Source organism: Megascapheus bottae, chromosome X (assembly GCF_031878675.1).
Source record: "Megascapheus bottae isolate mThoBot1 chromosome X, mThoBot2.hap1, whole genome shotgun sequence".
Classification (NCBI taxonomy): domain Eukaryota; kingdom Metazoa; phylum Chordata; class Mammalia; order Rodentia; family Geomyidae; genus Megascapheus; species Megascapheus bottae.
The window spans coordinates 76,759,350-76,776,536 of NC_143547.1; the positions used below are offsets into that span (position 1 = coordinate 76,759,350).

A 17,187-nucleotide genomic window follows, 5' to 3' on the forward strand; every position below is an offset into this window, starting at 1 on the left:
GTTTACAAGTACATACATAAGATAGTGAGTACATTCCTTGTCGAACATTGTTACCACCTCCTGTGTTTTTCTCCCACTTTCCCTCCCTCTCATTTGCCCCCTCCCTCGATTTGTGAAGTTCAATTCCAACATATTGTCTTGTGAGTATTGCTGATGCATTGGTTCACATTTTGTCATTTGTCTCACCATTTTGTTGTTCCCCTTCCCTTCCCTAATTCAAATAAACATATACAATATACCAGGTATGAAAATCAGATACAAGATAATAATGGGATAAATTGTAGGGGAAAAAAGTGAAAGAAAAAAGAAATAAGTTCACATAGTTCATTACAAACAACTACCACAAAGAAAAACCACTTGTTTCCATATCTTGGACTGGAATAAAATGTCACGCACACACACACACACACACACACACACACACACACACACACACACACACATGCAAACTCTGGAATTCAGTGTTGCCATCAGAATGACTGATGCTGCCACATTCATACGGAAATTGAAAGGCATGGAAAAATCATACTGAGTGATATAAGATAGAACCAAAGAAACATAGACTCCATGGTTTCCTTCCTTTGTAGTAATTAGTATATGTCTAGGATTTTCCTAGCAGAAGATCATGGTAGTTCAGTAGCTATGGACGTATGACCATATAAGATGATGCTAAGTGAAATAGTTTACATTTTGAAAAATGCCAACCTAGTCAGAGTTTACAGAACAATTACTCAAACCTTGAAAGTATGTTTTATGAAGAAATGCCCAAAAACTAAAGCATGGAATACGAGGGGGTAAAATAAACCTTAATGATTCTCAACTAAAAAAAAAAAAAGATCAGCATTTAGTGGCCTCTACTAGGTTACATAAATCATGGAAAGAACCATTGTCAATTACAGAACTCTGTTCTTTCCATATAGGAAAGACAAAAGAAGTGGTTCTGGTTTGTGTAAAAGAATCCTAAAACACCATAAAAAAACAGGGTATGTGCATCTCTTTCCACCAAAGGCACACTGTATCACAACTGTCTCAAGAAGGAAGTTTTGATGCTCATTATCTCTATCCATATGCTACATGTTTTGTAATCCATTCTTATTGCTTTCACTATCTTCAATTGTGTAATGTAGTGTAACAGTGTTACTAAATTAAACAATTTTTGAAAAAGTACAGAGCAACAAATTATTTGGGGACAAAGCTGCCTATTTATTCAATGGGTGCTCAGTAGATGAGAATACTGGGTTATTCTGCAGTTAATGTAGACATTTCTAGACCCTTGCACCAATTTGAACCGATTTACTGCCATCAAAATTGCATAATTAGGCTTTCCAATTTGCGCCTGGCAGAATGGCTCCCATAAAGAAGTGTTGTGAGAAGAAGAAGGGCCATTCTGCTATCAATGAGGTGGTGACCCAAGAATACACCATTTACGTTCACAAGAGTATCCATGGAGTGGGCGTTAAGAAGATTTAAGATGCTGGAGGGAATGTGGCCAGGAAGGATCACTACTACACTGTTGGTGGGAGTGCAAACTCGTTCAACCACTATGGAAAGCAGTATGGCAGTTCCTCAAAAGACTAAACATAGAGCTCCCCTATGACCCAGCAATTCCACTACTTGGCATTTATCCAGTCGTTCAGAAACAAGGACATACTAAATCCACTAGCACAATGATGTTCATTGCAGCACTATTTACCATAGCAAAGATATGGAACCAACCTAGATGTCCCTCAGTTGATGAATGGATCAACAAGATGTGGTATTTGTACACAATGGAATTCTATGCTGCTGTCAGAAAGAAGGACATCGCCCCATTTGTTAGGAAATGGAAAGACTTAGAAAAGATCATATTAAGTGACTCAAAGGAACTTGGGCTCAATGGTTTCCCTCATTTGTCATAATCAGTAGAAACCTTGGGCTCTCCTAGCAGAGATTTGCAATAGAGCAAAACCTTGATGCAAAAGCCCATATAGTAGGACGCTAAATGAAAGGATCTCTAGGATATAGAAACATAAGCCATATAATGAATGACTGTTGTCCTTAATGTACTATGTTATCTCTCATCTCTTTTGCTGTCCCTTGGTTATCTCATATTTTTACAGTATCTCACTTTGTTACTTGATATATCGGATATGTTTGTATTTGGTTATTTGAAATTGGATAGGGAATGGGGGAAAACAAGATGAGGGGTGGGGGTGAGGGGGAGGGAAATGGGGACCAAGACATATGAAAGGGTATCAATGTATGGGAATTAATGCACCATCTATCTGGCAAATATCATGTAACCCTTCTATTAATTACAATAAAAATATATGAAAAATATGTTAAAAAAGTAATGTACTCACTACCTTATGAATGTAACTGTAACCTCTCTATACACCACCCTGGCAATAAAATACAATTTAAAAGAATAAAAAATAAAGTTTAACAGGATCCTATTTTTCATTCTGCAATAACTAAAATGAGAAGTATGCAAAAGAAAGGATATTTGGATAGCAGAATTGTTTTCTACAAGCAAAATGTAATGTTCTTTATTTCGTGATGAAGTCTATTTTTCTATGGTAAGACATTTGGAATGTTGTTTGGTTAAGTATAGAGTTGAAAATATTATTTGCCATTGTTTTTCAACTTGGTAAACCACATTGATTAATCAATACCTAGTGATAAGATTTTCTGAAGCAATTTGAGACCTAAAAGCCACATTCCTGCTGCTCAACTAATACATAAAAATCATGGAGTTGTTTTTTTCACTCTAGATATCAGAAGATAGCAATTAACTGGCAAGCTTAAATAATGTTATATACATTGTTAATTAGACTTCACTTCTGCAGACTTGACATCAGAAAGAAATTGGTACTTCCCATTATTCTTGTACTCCACTGTTCTTTTGGAGAGGTAATTGCAAATATATATTCATTAAGAACCATCCTATAATAAGATTTGAACTTTTCTACACTCTTTAAACGTGAATTAATATTACTTTATCCTGTTTGATTGGGTAAGGATTTTTTATGAGTATATGATTAATTCCATTTTCTCCAACGTGAACAACCTATACTCTGTGTATGTACCTGTGGCTCTGTGTGTGTGTGTGTGTGTGTGTGTGTGTGTGTGTGTGTGTGTGTGTGTGTAGCTCTATTGGGGCAACTCTTTTCTTCCACTTTAGTCCAAACCCTTAAGACTGCTTTTCTTTTTAAAAGTTCAACTTCAATATCATGAAACAATTGTCTCTTCAACACAAGCATAAAAAAGTTTTCAATGGACGACATATCCATGACATTAATTTTGTCATTTCAGAGCAGTTGTGTGCTACAACTGATATCAGAAAACTGGAATATTGCAGGAAAAAGTTGCTTTACTGTCTTTGGTTTTTAACATATAAAGAATACACAGACTTCCAAGAATTAATGCTTCGAACTTTGAAAGCTTCCAAATCCTTAAGAAATTCAGGAGAATAATCACTGGAGAATCTGAATTTATTTTAGGACCTTCTTCTAATGGAGAATGTATCTTCTAAATCTCTTTTGTATTACTTTGACAAGAGGTAGAATTTAAAGTGACAGATATTCTGAAGCAGCTTCTATGAAGCTCATATATTCCTTCAAAAATTCTGTCCCTTTTAGCTTAGATTTTGCTCATAATTGTATTAGAATGAATACTTTGTGTTTCAGTAAAAAATGCATAATGCTGCATTAGTGACAGTTTAAAAATGACCGATTTTCATTTATGTGTACATATCAGGTCCTTGTGGAAATTTTAAAGATAGCCATGGAACAAAACCCTCATTAAATGTTAAATGATAATCAAAGATCTAAAACTTATATAGAGGTGGGCAGGATTGAGTTGAGATGTGGTCTACCCTCCAGGAGTTTGCACTCAGTGAGACAATGAGGCTAACAATATATGGAAGGACGCCTCTAAATTGAAAGCAATACCCGCTAAGTTCATGGTTGAGTTCCTACTCCAGTTTCTATGGTAGTGCTTCATTTGTGTTCATGAAAAAAATACATTTTCGTCTCTTAACTGCAAAGCCTTCTAAGTCACATCTTGTTTCATATTGATACTTTGTCATTAACACCACAAATAAATAGGAAAATGACGTGCTTCACATTTTTCCATTGCTGTCTCTTAAAGGGATTACACAGGGAGTCACATTAAAAACTAACATACAAAGTAAGGCTTGTTTTCTAACTAATCTCAGTAACTGAGTGAACTAAAGGAAGTAAAAAATTGATTGCTTAGAGCAGTGGAATATTTCTCCAGAGAAACCACAGAACCACAGTCCAAGATACAGATTCTATCTACTTGATAAAACTTAATTTTGGCAAAAGTGGTTCTGTTAAAATTCTTAGTATATTTGCCAGAGTTTAGGCTCAGTCATTCCTGGTGAAGCCCAGGGTAGGCCTGTTGTCACTGACTTCTATTTTGTGTCTCACTGCTTTTTGATGGTGTCACATTTTCCCAACTTCAGTTACAGTACATTGATTTTCATGTTTTGAGCTATCTAATCCTCAGCATGACAGAAATTCAATTACATTTCAGATTGATAATATTTTTAGGGCAAAAGCCATAGAGACATGTCTTATTTGTCTCTGAAACAGCTCATCACTAGGAATATAGAAGTGTTAAGGAAAGGTCCTTCAGGTTGAAACAATATGTCCCACTACTTCAGAGATACCTTCACCTTCATTAAACTTTAGACTTAAACAATATAGGTATCTACTTTTGTGCCTTTAACATTTCTATGGTTATTCTTGATGAAAATAAATAGCATACTCCCCTGCAAATATATGGACTACTTACTCACCCAGTGACTTATAAAACTTAGAAACTGGAAAACTATAACCAATTTTGTCAAAGCTCCTCCTACTCACCAATGTAAAATATTGCTGTTCTACAGTGCGCTATTCTACGCTATTCTCAGATCTAGCACCAACTCTTGGAAATTATCTCTCTTCACTCCTCACTTACAGCAAACAGCCCAAAGGTAAATAATGCTAAAATGCAATGTTTCATTTTTCATGTTTTTCCTCAATAGTTCTTGAATCCTTATTTATATATATTCTATATGTTCTTTTTTGCCAGTCCTAGGCTTGAGCTCAGGGCCTGATCACTGCCCTTGGCTTTCTCAAGGCTAGCACTCTACCACTGAGCCACTGCACCACTTCCAGCTTTCGCTATGTATGTGATACCAAGGAATCAAACCTGGGTCTTGGTGCATGCCAGGCAAGCACTTTACTACTAGGCCAAATTCCTGGCCCCCATATATGTTCTTCAAGTTAGAACATGCTATGGACACTGGCTAACATTCCATATCTAAAATTTTGGTGCCAATATGAAAGGTATGTATTATGTCAAGACTAATGTATCCTTGTGAATGAACAACAGAAGTTTGGATTTTTTTAAGTCCTTATTCTTACATTGGTTTACTTCTTGTCACCATGGTGTCTAGTTGATGGTAACATCCTTTTATTCATGTAATGAAATGTATACTAACACCAAAAATAATTTTTGGGGTCTTGCTGACCAACATATTCTTTTAAAAAGTGTTCTTTGCTTTCTAATGTTATGGAGGGTGTGGGAAGCAGATATCTGACTCTCATTGTAGAGTTCACTTTATTGCACTATTTTTCATTTCAAAATATTTGGCAGTTAACCATTTAGAAGTTAGGAAAGTTTGGGGATGTTTATTATCTTATTAAAACCTGATTTCCCTCAGGCTGCTTAGCAAATGAAAACACTTGCCAGTTCTCTCATCTATTCTTGCATTCAAAACACAAATATTCATGAAGGTACAATCAGTCCATAGAATTTATGTTCCCAATAAAGGAGTGAGTTAGGCAAACTACCCTCCCTATTATTTTTTGCTAGTAAATGAAATATATGTTCCATGCAATTTTTTGCCAACTTCTTAAGGCAGATTAAATATTTTTGAGAGGATATCTAAAAGTGTTATGTTGAGGCATTTAGCTTCTGCCTATAAAAGTAAACACCACACCATGGCAAGGGGGGAAAATGTATATACTAAAATGACCCCTTTATTCTCAGTAAGTCTCTTTTCCTCAAACTATTTTCTAAGTAAAATATAACCTCTGTGTTAAAATTTATAAGCTTAAGAAGACTTACCAATTATATGGCACAATCACTGCTGTGTGAGAGTCTGTAAACAGTATTACATAGGCGGAAGATGAAGAATAGACATCTTTTAAATTGCTCACAAAATAAAGGCTTACAGATTCTCAAATTGAACAGAAACAACACCTTCAAATGTACAACCCCAGAACCCAAATAAGCCACAAGCAGAAGTAGAGTGTATAGGTCAGTCGTAAAACACTACTTAAGCATGGGTAAGGTTATGGGTCTAGTCCCTACTACTTGCAAAAATTAAAAGGTAAAACTATAAAATATGAATTGCAAATATGTGGATAAAAGAAAAAAATCATATATAAAGAATCCCAGTCTAAACTAAATACAACTTTTAAAATGTAAAATTGAGAGAAACAATATCTTACAAATAAGAGGGGGAAATTTTTTGAGATACTGAATCTCTCACCAAAAAGAATGGATACAATATTGTGGCTACAAGGATCCATTACAGAAGGCTGGAATATTGGGGAACTGTGGTCTAAAGTTGCATAATTTCTACTACAGAAGAAGAGAAACATACTAAAATGTTATATCTTGTCATTAAGATGGTGAGTATCTGAGGAAATCCATGCATTTACTATATCACTTTAATCATTCTACAGTGTGTCCATTTTTTGCAAATATAAGTTTTACGTGATAAATGTGTTTTATTTATCAATTTAATTAAGAGACAAAAATAAGTTAATGAAGGTAAGAGATAGCATAACCCAAAAAAACTATCAACTCAGGATCAAGTAAAAATATCCTTAATGTTGAAAAAAAATCCAGATATTTAAAAAATGAAAAAAATCTAAGATAATTTGTAGATAATATCTACACTAAATGAATATCTGAAGAAAATTATCTTTTAAAAGAAAGAAAAGGTAGGCTTGGGGATTTAGCTCAGCAAAAGAGCCCTTTGTCTGGAAGTGCAAGGCCCTGACTTTGGTCCTCAGCTCTGGAACAAAAGCAAACAAAAGCTATCAAAGAAAGAAAAAGTTTCATTTGTCAGGTAATGGGTACATTGCTTCTCGAACATTGATACCCCTTCACATGTTTTTCTCCTACTTCCCCCCCAACCCACCCACCTTGTTAAAAACCTGAAGTGGTGCTTTGACTCAAGGGTTAGGGTGGTAACCTTGAGCTGAAGACCTCAGGGACAACACCCAGGTCCAGCGTTCAAGTTCCAAAAATGACAAAAACAACAACAACAAAGACAGAACTTAAGCCCTCTACAATAAAATGCAATTGAAGAGGAAAAAGAGGGGCAGGGAGTTTGGCCTAGTGGTATGCTCGCCTAGCATGCCCGAAGACGAGTTCGATTACTTGGTAACACATACATAGAAAAAAGCCAGAAATGGTGCTGAGGCTCAAGTGGTAGAGCTCTAGCCTTGATCAAAAAAACCCAAGGACTGTGCTCAGGCCCTGAGTCCATGCCCAGGACTGACAAAAGAAAAGAAAAGGAAAAGGAACTGGGCACGGTGGCTTAAGACTGCCAGTAATCCTAGCTACTCAGGAGGTGGAGATCTGAGGATCGAGGTTCAAAGCCAGCCCGGGCACAAAAGGACCTGAGACTTTTCTCCACTTAACCTCTAGAAAATGGGAATTGGGGCTTGGAACAAGGGTAGGGCGGTAGCTTTGAACTAAAGAGCTCAAGGACAATGCCCAGCCCAGGGGAGGGTGGTAGCCTTGAACTGAGGAGCTCAGGGACAGTGTAAAACCCCAGAGTTGAAGCCCCATGACTCACAAAAATAAATAAAGAAAAGAAAAGAAAAATAGACAGAGAGGGTTTCTTTTCATTATAGAATGTTGTTTCCACAGAAATGAAAAGGATGAAATTGGAAGATGATGAAACACAGAACGTAAGAAAAATATTATCCTGTAGATTAATTTTGGACTTAATGATACTATACTAGTGAATATTAAGAGGGTTCTTTCATATGTGTGTCAACATCATTGACTGCTATGTAGAAAATTGGACAAAAAAGACTGATTAAAAAGATACAAGGCTATGCTTTTTCTGTGCATATACTTTTTAATTTAGGTAGTCCCATTTATCAAGTCTCTCTCCAATCTGTTGTGACCTTGGAATTCTGTTCAGGAATCTTTTGCCTATGCCTATTAGTTCTCTCCTACTCTATCATGTAGCAGTTTCATGGTTTCCGGTCTGACATTGAGGTCTTTGATCCACTTTGAGTTAATCATTATGCATGGCAAATGGCTAGGGTCAATTTTTAGTTTTCTGCATGTGGCTGCCCAGTTTTGCCAGCACCAATAATTGAATAGACTGTGTTTGTTGCACTGTATATCTTTGGCTCCTTTGTCAAATACAAGTTGACTATAGGTATGTGGTTCTATTTCTGGATCTTCTATTCTGTTTCATTGATCTTCTGGTCTATTTTGTGCCAATACCATGCTGTTTTTGTTATTATGGCTCTATAGTAGAGTTTGAAGTCTGGTATTGTAATACCACCTGCATTGCTCTTTTTGCCTAGAATTATTTTGGCTATTCTAGGTCTTTTCTTGTTCCATATGAATCTTTGGATTGTATCTTCTATTACAGTAAAGAATGTCTTTGGGATTTTGATGGGGATTGCATTGAATTTGTATATCAATTTTGGCAGTATAGCCATTTTCACTGTGTTGGTTCTCCCTACCCATGAGCATGGGATATCTTTCCATTTCCTGGTGCCCTCTTTAATTTCTTTTGTTAGGCTTTTATAGTTTTCATTAATAAAGTTTCTGCACAGATAAAAAGCATAGCCACAAAAGTAGAGAGATAGCCAACCAAATGGGAAAAGATATTTACCAATAATAAATCAGACAAATGCTTAATATCTAGCATTTACAAGGAACTCAAGAAACTAATACCCCCCAAACCAAACAAATCATTCACTAAATTGGCAAGGGAACTAAAGAGAGACTTAACCAAAGAAGAGATTCAAATGGCAGAAAAGCATATGAGAAAATGTTCATCATCCATGGTCATAAAGGAAATGCAAGTAAAAACAACCTTAAGATACCAACTTACTCCAACAAGAATGGCCAAGATTTTGAACTCAGACAATGACAGATGCTGGCGGGGTTGTGGAGAAAAAGGAACCCTACTACACTGCTGGTAGGATTGTAAACTAGTTCAGCCACTCTGGAAAGCAGTGTGGAGGTTTCTTAAAGAACTGAAAATTGACCTTCCCTACGATCCCGCCATACCAATTCTGGGCATCTATCCTGAACATCATAACCCAAGATATGATAAGGACACCTGCTCAGTACGTTTATCTCTGGACTATTCACAATAGCCAGTCGATGGAAACAACCCAGATGCCCTACTGCAGCTGCAGATGAATGGCTACAAAAATATGTGGCATATATATACATGTATATATATATATATACACACAATGCAATTCTACATAGCCAACAGACAAGATAAAATAATGGCATTTGCAGGAAAGTGGATGACTCTAGAGCGAATCATGTTGAGTGAGACAAGTCAAGACCAAAGGAACAAAAGGCACATGGTATCCTTAATATGTGGCTATTAGATCCAAACAGTACAAGAGAAAGGACTCAATATTTGCACACCCAATGCTATGGACATGGTATTGGAAATATAAATACAACTACATAGGTATAAAAACTTAAGATTCTATAGACATAATGTTTTATTACATAGATTGATATGTAATTGATATGTATCTATGCTATACAAACACTTAGCCTAATTTTGATTATGTTCTAAAATCTAAGTGCCAGTGATTGTATATAGAGATTCCCTTCTTGAATACTTGTTTGTTAAATGTGACATTTGAAATATGATGTAAAAATCAATGTTAATAAATTCTGTAATAAAAAATGAAAAAAATATTAAAAGGTGTGCAGTTGCTCGGGGACAGTGCCCAGGCCCAGAGTTCAAGCTCCATGACCTACAAAAGAAAAAGAAAAAAATTATTCAAAAGGAAGGGGATGGATGAATGTAAAGAGAGATAATGTTTCTGTATTTGAATTGAACTGGTTAAACCACACCAGTAGTCTATGATAAATTACATATATGTGATTAATACCAACAGAATGTGCTAAAACTAATACTGCAAATGTAGAAACTCAAAAACCGTACAAAAATATCTTGAAAAAATATCTCCTGTGACTGTGTGTTTGGCCTAGTGGTAAAGTGCTCGCCTACCTTGCACAAAGACCTGGGTTCAATTCCACGGTACCACATACATAGAAAAAAGCCAGAAGTGGTGCTATGGTTCAAGTGGTAGAGCTCTAGCCTTGAGAAAGTCCAAGGACAGTGCTCAGGCCCTGAGCTCAAGCCCAGAACTGACAAAAATAATAAAATAAAATAAAATAAAATAAAAGTAATAAAAATAAAAATCTCTCCCAACAGGATGATAAACAATGGCAACAAGAAAGGTAAAATGGAATTTGAAAAAAAAAGAAAAAGGAATATGGAAATTTTAACCCCCTAATGAATCTAAATTGCATTGAATTAAATATATATGTTCAAGATACATCATTTGAAAGACAGGGACTGAAAAAAGGAGGTTAAAATCAGCACTTGCATGCTATCTACATGCAACTTTTTTGGAAAAGTGTTGCTATCTAAAATATGTAAGGAAACTATAAATAAAAGTAAAATAGGGAATTTAAAATCAAAAGTGTAATGAGAGATCACCTCATGCTTTGTAGGCTATTAGCACAAACAAAAATAAAAGAAAACTGAAAAGAAATGCAGGGGAGAACATATATAAAATGAAACCCTTGTGTATTGTTGGTATGAAAGTAAAATTTTATAGCTATTATGAAAAACACTAGGAAGATTCTTCAAAAAATGAAAACAATGTGTTTATGCCTTGAAATATATGTTACAGCAATCCCACTTTTGAGTATGGATGCAGAACCTTGAAATGAATATTTTATAAAGATATTTTATTGCTGCATTCACTTCAGCACTAATCACAATAGATAGGATGTGGAAACAGCCTAATTGCCCATCTACCGATGAATGGATAAAGAGAATTCTTGACCCATGCTAAGATATAGATAGACTTTGAGGACACTATTATTCTTGTGTGAAATAAGTTAGTCTCTGAAAGGCAAATATTTCAGTGAAAACTTATATGGGTTTTATAACTTACTGAAACTCAGAAGCAAAAGAAGAAATGAATATAAAGAAAAAAGAATCCAGAAAGTAGAATAATGCTAGCCACAGACAGAAGGCAGGGGAAAAAAAGAAGTTACTGAAGGCAAGAGAGAGAAAGAATTTTCTGGTCAGTGAGCAGATGTTTTAGTCATATAAGTTGAGATTTTTCTAGAAATCTGCTTCCAGTATTCATTTTCAAAATGCTATATACTGCACATATTTTTGTTGCATGTAAGTAATACGTACCTTTTACCACAAGGCAGAAAATATGTAATACTTATTAAAGTATCCTAAGTCTGAAGAGTGATCATTAACATTTTTTGAACACCAATGGTAATTAAAATTCATAAGTATAATATCGAGAGTTTTTCTACTCAAGTGCATGGGCATTTGTATATTTTTACATTAGTTTTAAATTAATGTTCTAACTTTAAAAATATTGTGACTCCTAAACTGTGACAAAAGTAATCATTTTCCTAAACATACTAAATTTTGGTCTGAGTCTTGCAAACCAATCTGAATTTATGCCTTCAAGGTCTTAGCACATAATCTGCAAAAAGATCTTGTTATTGCAATATGCAAAAGAGGATTATTACTTCTCAAGAGATGCTTAAAATATTTTTGGCTTCACTAAGTGGAATTTCTGTCTTTGGGAGCAACATTGCTCTTAATTGAAAACTCTAGTTTATTAGTATGGCCTTTCTATGCTAAATCACAAGCACAGTTAGTCCTGGTAAATTGATTTCCTGTGAATAGAGAAATAAAGAATTGTCTCTCTCTTCTCTGTTTACACATCAATTTATTTATTTTTGACTACAATGAAATAATAGACAAGCAGTTCACCTCCTTCATTCACAAATTCAGTCTCTATATCCCTTCTAATCTAACATTTTTTACTGGTCAGTTGGATATGATCCTGTGGCAATGATCTAAAGAAGGGCCTCTATCAATTCAACAAGTAAGAAAATAAAGTAAATTATGAGTGAAGAAATTACTTCATGTCTATTGAGAATAATTTCCTTTCAATGCAATTTTCCAAAATTCTAGATTTGTATTATGTATGCAGTTCAATGAATTTCCAAAGCCTCAAGGAGTTATAATAGTAACCTGTGTAATATTTGAACTTAATGTGACTTCTATTCAGATTCCACATGGATAAGCATCAAAACAAGATTAGTTAAGAACAATAGAGAATAAACTATTTCTCCTTTACTATTTTTATGAATTTTAAAAATATGAATATGTTATGCTTGATTTGCTGTCAAAAAGTTAAATATGTTCCATTCATTTCAGAAATTGTCATTCATGGTAGGTGTATATTGCCTGACAAAAACAATGAAAAACTATTTTCCAAATGTATAATTACTTCTTTCAAAAATATGCATTTATCATTAACTAAAAACATTCAAGGCATATTGATTGAATTAGATAGACTTAAAATATGATTGATCAGGTGACATCAGCAAGTAATCCATAGAAATTAGTGGAAAGAGTTCATGCAAAGTCATTGAACTTCATTTTATCTCTGGTTTGTACATTTTTGAAGATTGAATTGTCAGTTTATATCAGTACACTAGCACACCACAATGTTTTCCCTAGGAAAGGCTGTTTATCTCCCATGCTGAGATTTGAAATGTTAACAGGTTGGTCCTGAGTTTCATTTTGAGTAAATAGAAAGCTAAGAAAGTCAATTAACAGTCCCACTCACAGAAAATGAAGGTGGCAAGGTTGATTAGCTGTGAGAGAGTGAAAAATATTTAAATGGAAGGCATTTAGCAGAGTTGTTTGGCTAAGGAAAAAATGGTAATGCCGCTTAAAAAAGAATAATAATTACATGAATTGAAAGAGAGCACTACCATATGTTGCTAGGCAAAGCATATGGAAAAACATTCATCATCATCCAAGGTGTTTCTCAATTAAAGATTTATTAAATTGTTCATTGTTTTGGTTGCCTTAATGGAAACCTGTTGTAGTAGGTAATACTGAAATAGTATTTTCTTTTCTTTTCTTTTTTTGCCAGTCCTGAGCCTTGTACTTGGTAGCCTTGGGCTGAAGTGCTCAGGCTCATTCAAGCCCCATGACCCACAAAAAATTATTTCAAGTAAACTAATGGAGAGTTAAATAAAACAATGGAATCTGCACAATAGTGATTAAAAGGTGGGATTCAACTGACAGAAAAAAAACAAACAAAGATCCATCAATACAGATCAGGTAAATCAAAGAATTGAGAAAAATACAATGAACAAAGGACAAAGAATGAACCAGTATAACTGAAAAATTCACAAAATATTTTGGAAACCAACTTTACAATTAGGAAAGGGGTAGGGGAGGGAAAGTGGGAGAAAAACATGGTTCAAGAAGTAATGTGCTCACTGCCTTATGAACATAACTATAACCCCTCTATACCCCTGATAATAAAACTTAAAATAAAAAAGAAAACCAAATAGTTTCAGTGAACTGAGCGGTATTGTTAAGGAAATAAATATACATGTAATGGGAATCTCAAAGAGAAGATGAGAGAAGGAATAAAAATTTCCAAATAATAACCTTCACCTTTCAAATTTTGATATAAAAACACTAATGAACATATCCACAAAGTTCAACAAACTATAAACAAATAGATGTATTGTGAAGAAATATATTAAAGTTGTAAAGACAGAAACAAAGTGAAAACTGAAACAGAAAAAGAAATAGGCCTCCTGGTTTGTTAGTCAGTGAAAAAAGACAATGGTCAGATATACTAAAAATAATAATAAAAAAACACACAAAGAATAATGCATCAAATGAGTACTTTTTCAAATATGAAGAGGAAATAGAGGGCCAAGAAATATTAATTTCTACTATATCCATCTTACAACACTTGCTTAAATTATTGTGGGTGGGAGAATCATGGAAGAGGTGACAGTCGACAGATCAGAATGCATAAACACGTGGTAATGAAGTTGCTTTGTAAAGCTACTTTTTTTTTCTGGTGGGTCTTGGGGCTTGAATTTGATCTCTGAACTTTTTTACTGAACAGTAGCACTTTAACACTTCGAGCCATACCATCATTTCCAATTTCCCAGTGGTTAATTGGAGTCTCACTCACATCTCAGCCTCCTGAGTACCGAAGATTACAGGCATGAGACATTGGCACCAGGCTCAAGGTTTTTATTTAATAGTAATAAAGCAAATTTCTGTTATTCCAACTAGAAAAGTCTAGTCATCCTCATCCAGATACTTTTCCCTCTTTCTCCTTCTTCTCCTCTACAGCCCTTCCCCATCAGAATTGAAGATGGGGGTTTTGTGATACTTTAGTCCCTCCCTGGCGGGTGATTGACTAGGAAGTTAATTTCTGGCTTAATAATGACTAAGGGCATGGCACACTATCCTGCATAGGCATATATATTTGCATATCCAGAGGCCTAGAGGCCAGACATCACCAGGCAGTACTGAATGATGACAAAATCCTTGATCACATAGAGAAGGGCTGCTACGTTTGCCCACCAGAGAACTTCACTTCTGTGAGGGCAATCAAACAAACGTGGGAACAGGAGGTCTCTGTTCAGAGTATGATCAAAAGGAAAGGTGAGAGACCGGGAGTTTGGCCTAGTGGTAAAATGCTTGCCTAGCATGCATGAAGACCAGGGTTTGATTCCTTGGTACGATATACATAGAAAAAGCTGGAAGTGGTGCTGTGGCTCAAGTGGTAGAGTGATAGCCTTCAGAAAGCCCAAGGACAGCGCCCAAGCCCTGAGTTCAAGCCTTCAAGCCCCAGGACTGGCAAAAAGAAAATGAAAGAAAGAAAACTGAGGAGATCCATCCCAAGTGCTCCCTCGTTCCTATTGACTTCTTCCCCAAGATAGCCCGCTGTCCTCTCCTGGCAAAATATCTTACCAGCCCTCACCCCTCCTGTGAATTTCATGTACCCATCTCCATTCCAAATTCTTTTTTCACCTCCATTGCCTAAGAACTTCCTGTTGTCCTTACAGGTCCAGAGATCAACCCAGGAAGGTTTCAAGCGCCATTTATGGCTGGCTGAGGATGAGAAACAAGAAGGCTGCCATCGGATCCCAGAAAGGAAGCCGGCAAATTAAAATCTACCACTGTAAAAAGAGAATCAGGTGCTAGGGACATAACCTATCAACATCCGTGACATCTTTAGATACCTAGTCAATAGCAACTGGTCCACCCTCTTCCTTTTCCAGGACTACATGAGTTGATGAAAATAAACTCGCCACAGTGATAATGCTACATATGTTTCTGTGTCTTCTGTCATAGTGGAGAGTTGGTAGAAACACAAGGCTCTCTTTTTCCAACAAAATTTTTTGGTTTCTTCTTCCAGAAACTTCCCTCTCCTACCCGTTTACACCTCCTTCACTTCCATCCCCCACAGGAGTCAGGATGTTGCTTTGTGACGTGTTAGCCCATCAGTAGTTGTTGATTGGCTAGCCAGAAGTGACTTGCTGACCTAACAACAACTAAGACAGTGAGCACCTGTCCTGATGGGGGCATATTTGAGTATCCTGAGGCCTGGCAGTCAGATCACTCAAGACAGCAATCAAGAAAACATGGCTAGAGCAATGGTCCGGCGGAAGAGATCTCCCCGCAAAAGGAGCTTTCTTCCACGAGGAAAATCAAACAAGGGAAGGGGGTTTTCTTCTAGATCAGGGCGTAAAGGAAAGGTGAGGTGATCCATCCAATGTCTGCTCCTTTTTCCCCATGACTTCTTCCCAAAGATCCTGCAAACACCCCTTCCCCACGCACAGCATGTTACTAGCCCTCCTGCTTCCTGTGAATTCAATGTACCCATCTCTTTACCCGATTCTCTCCATCCAATACCTCTTTGAGACTTCCCTGTTGTCTTTCCAGGCACGAAAATTAGCCGAGAAGCGTCTCAGGAGCCGTGGCCGGCGAGGGATGAAGAACAAGTAAGCTGCCCCCAGACCCAAAAAAGGAAGAGGGCGAGTGAAGATGTAGATGAAGAGGAAACAAGGCCAGGGACGTCCTCCATCGTCGACATCGCTAGATCCCTGGCTGCGCACAATTGGTCTGCCCTCTTCCTTTCTAAAGAGGACACGGGTAATGAAAATTAAAACACCATGTCATGGATGATGTAGCATGTGTTTTTATGTGTTCTGTAATGGTGGGGAGGGAGAAGGAGGAGTGGGGAAGAGGAGGGGAAGGAGGTGAGTACTCTGGGGGTCGCACATAGGGAGTGATATCCAGAAAAGCAGTGCTGTTTGACGCGTGGTCTGTTAGAGGTCTCCATAAACAAGATCAAGCTGATTAAAATATTTATGTGGATGAGAAACACAGTGGCGAAACACCTTTAAAGAGTTAACATATATAAAGGTGAAACAAACATCCCTGTCTGGGATGGGGACACTGGCATAACAGGAACAAGGAATAAAGGAGATTGGCTGTGATCTAAATACTTTCTGTACATGTGTGAGAATGGAACAGTGAAATCTGGTGAGACTGGTTTAGGTAGGGGTGAAGAGATGAGAGTAGAGGTAGTGACAGAGGGGGTGATCCTAACCAAAGACCATATAGTCTCTCTCTCTTCCTCTCCCTCTCTCCCCCTCCCCCTCCCCCTCCCTCTTCTCTCTCTCTCTCTCTCTCTCTCTCTCTCTCTCTCTCTCTCTCTCTCTGTGTGTACACACACACACACACACACACACACACACATGACACAACCAGCAGTGAATATTCGGTGCATAGTGATGGCATGTAGATGGTGAAGATGTGAGGGATAGATGAATAGATGAATGTATGGGATAGATGATTAGAGAAAAAGGGTGGGTAGTTATAGTATTCAACCATGTAGCTTGATAGCATGAATGGGGTTGGAAAAGATCAGGGAAAATGATGTAAGGAGTGACACTGCTCAAAATCATTATACTTAAAGACATTCTGAATTGAAATTCCATACTACA

At 36.6% G+C, this 17,187-nt stretch overlaps 1 long non-coding RNA gene across 1 annotated transcript; it reads left to right on the forward strand.

Annotated features, from left to right (window-relative positions):
- Nucleotides 1-15,712: 15,712 nt before the first annotated feature.
- On the forward strand, nt 15,713-16,360 carry LOC150041370 (uncharacterized). Its single transcript, XR_016533812.1, has 2 exons — nt 15,713-15,933; nt 16,121-16,360. It is a non-coding gene; the product is annotated as an uncharacterized LOC150041370 (long non-coding RNA).
- The last annotated feature ends 827 nt before the right edge of the window (nt 16,361-17,187 follow it).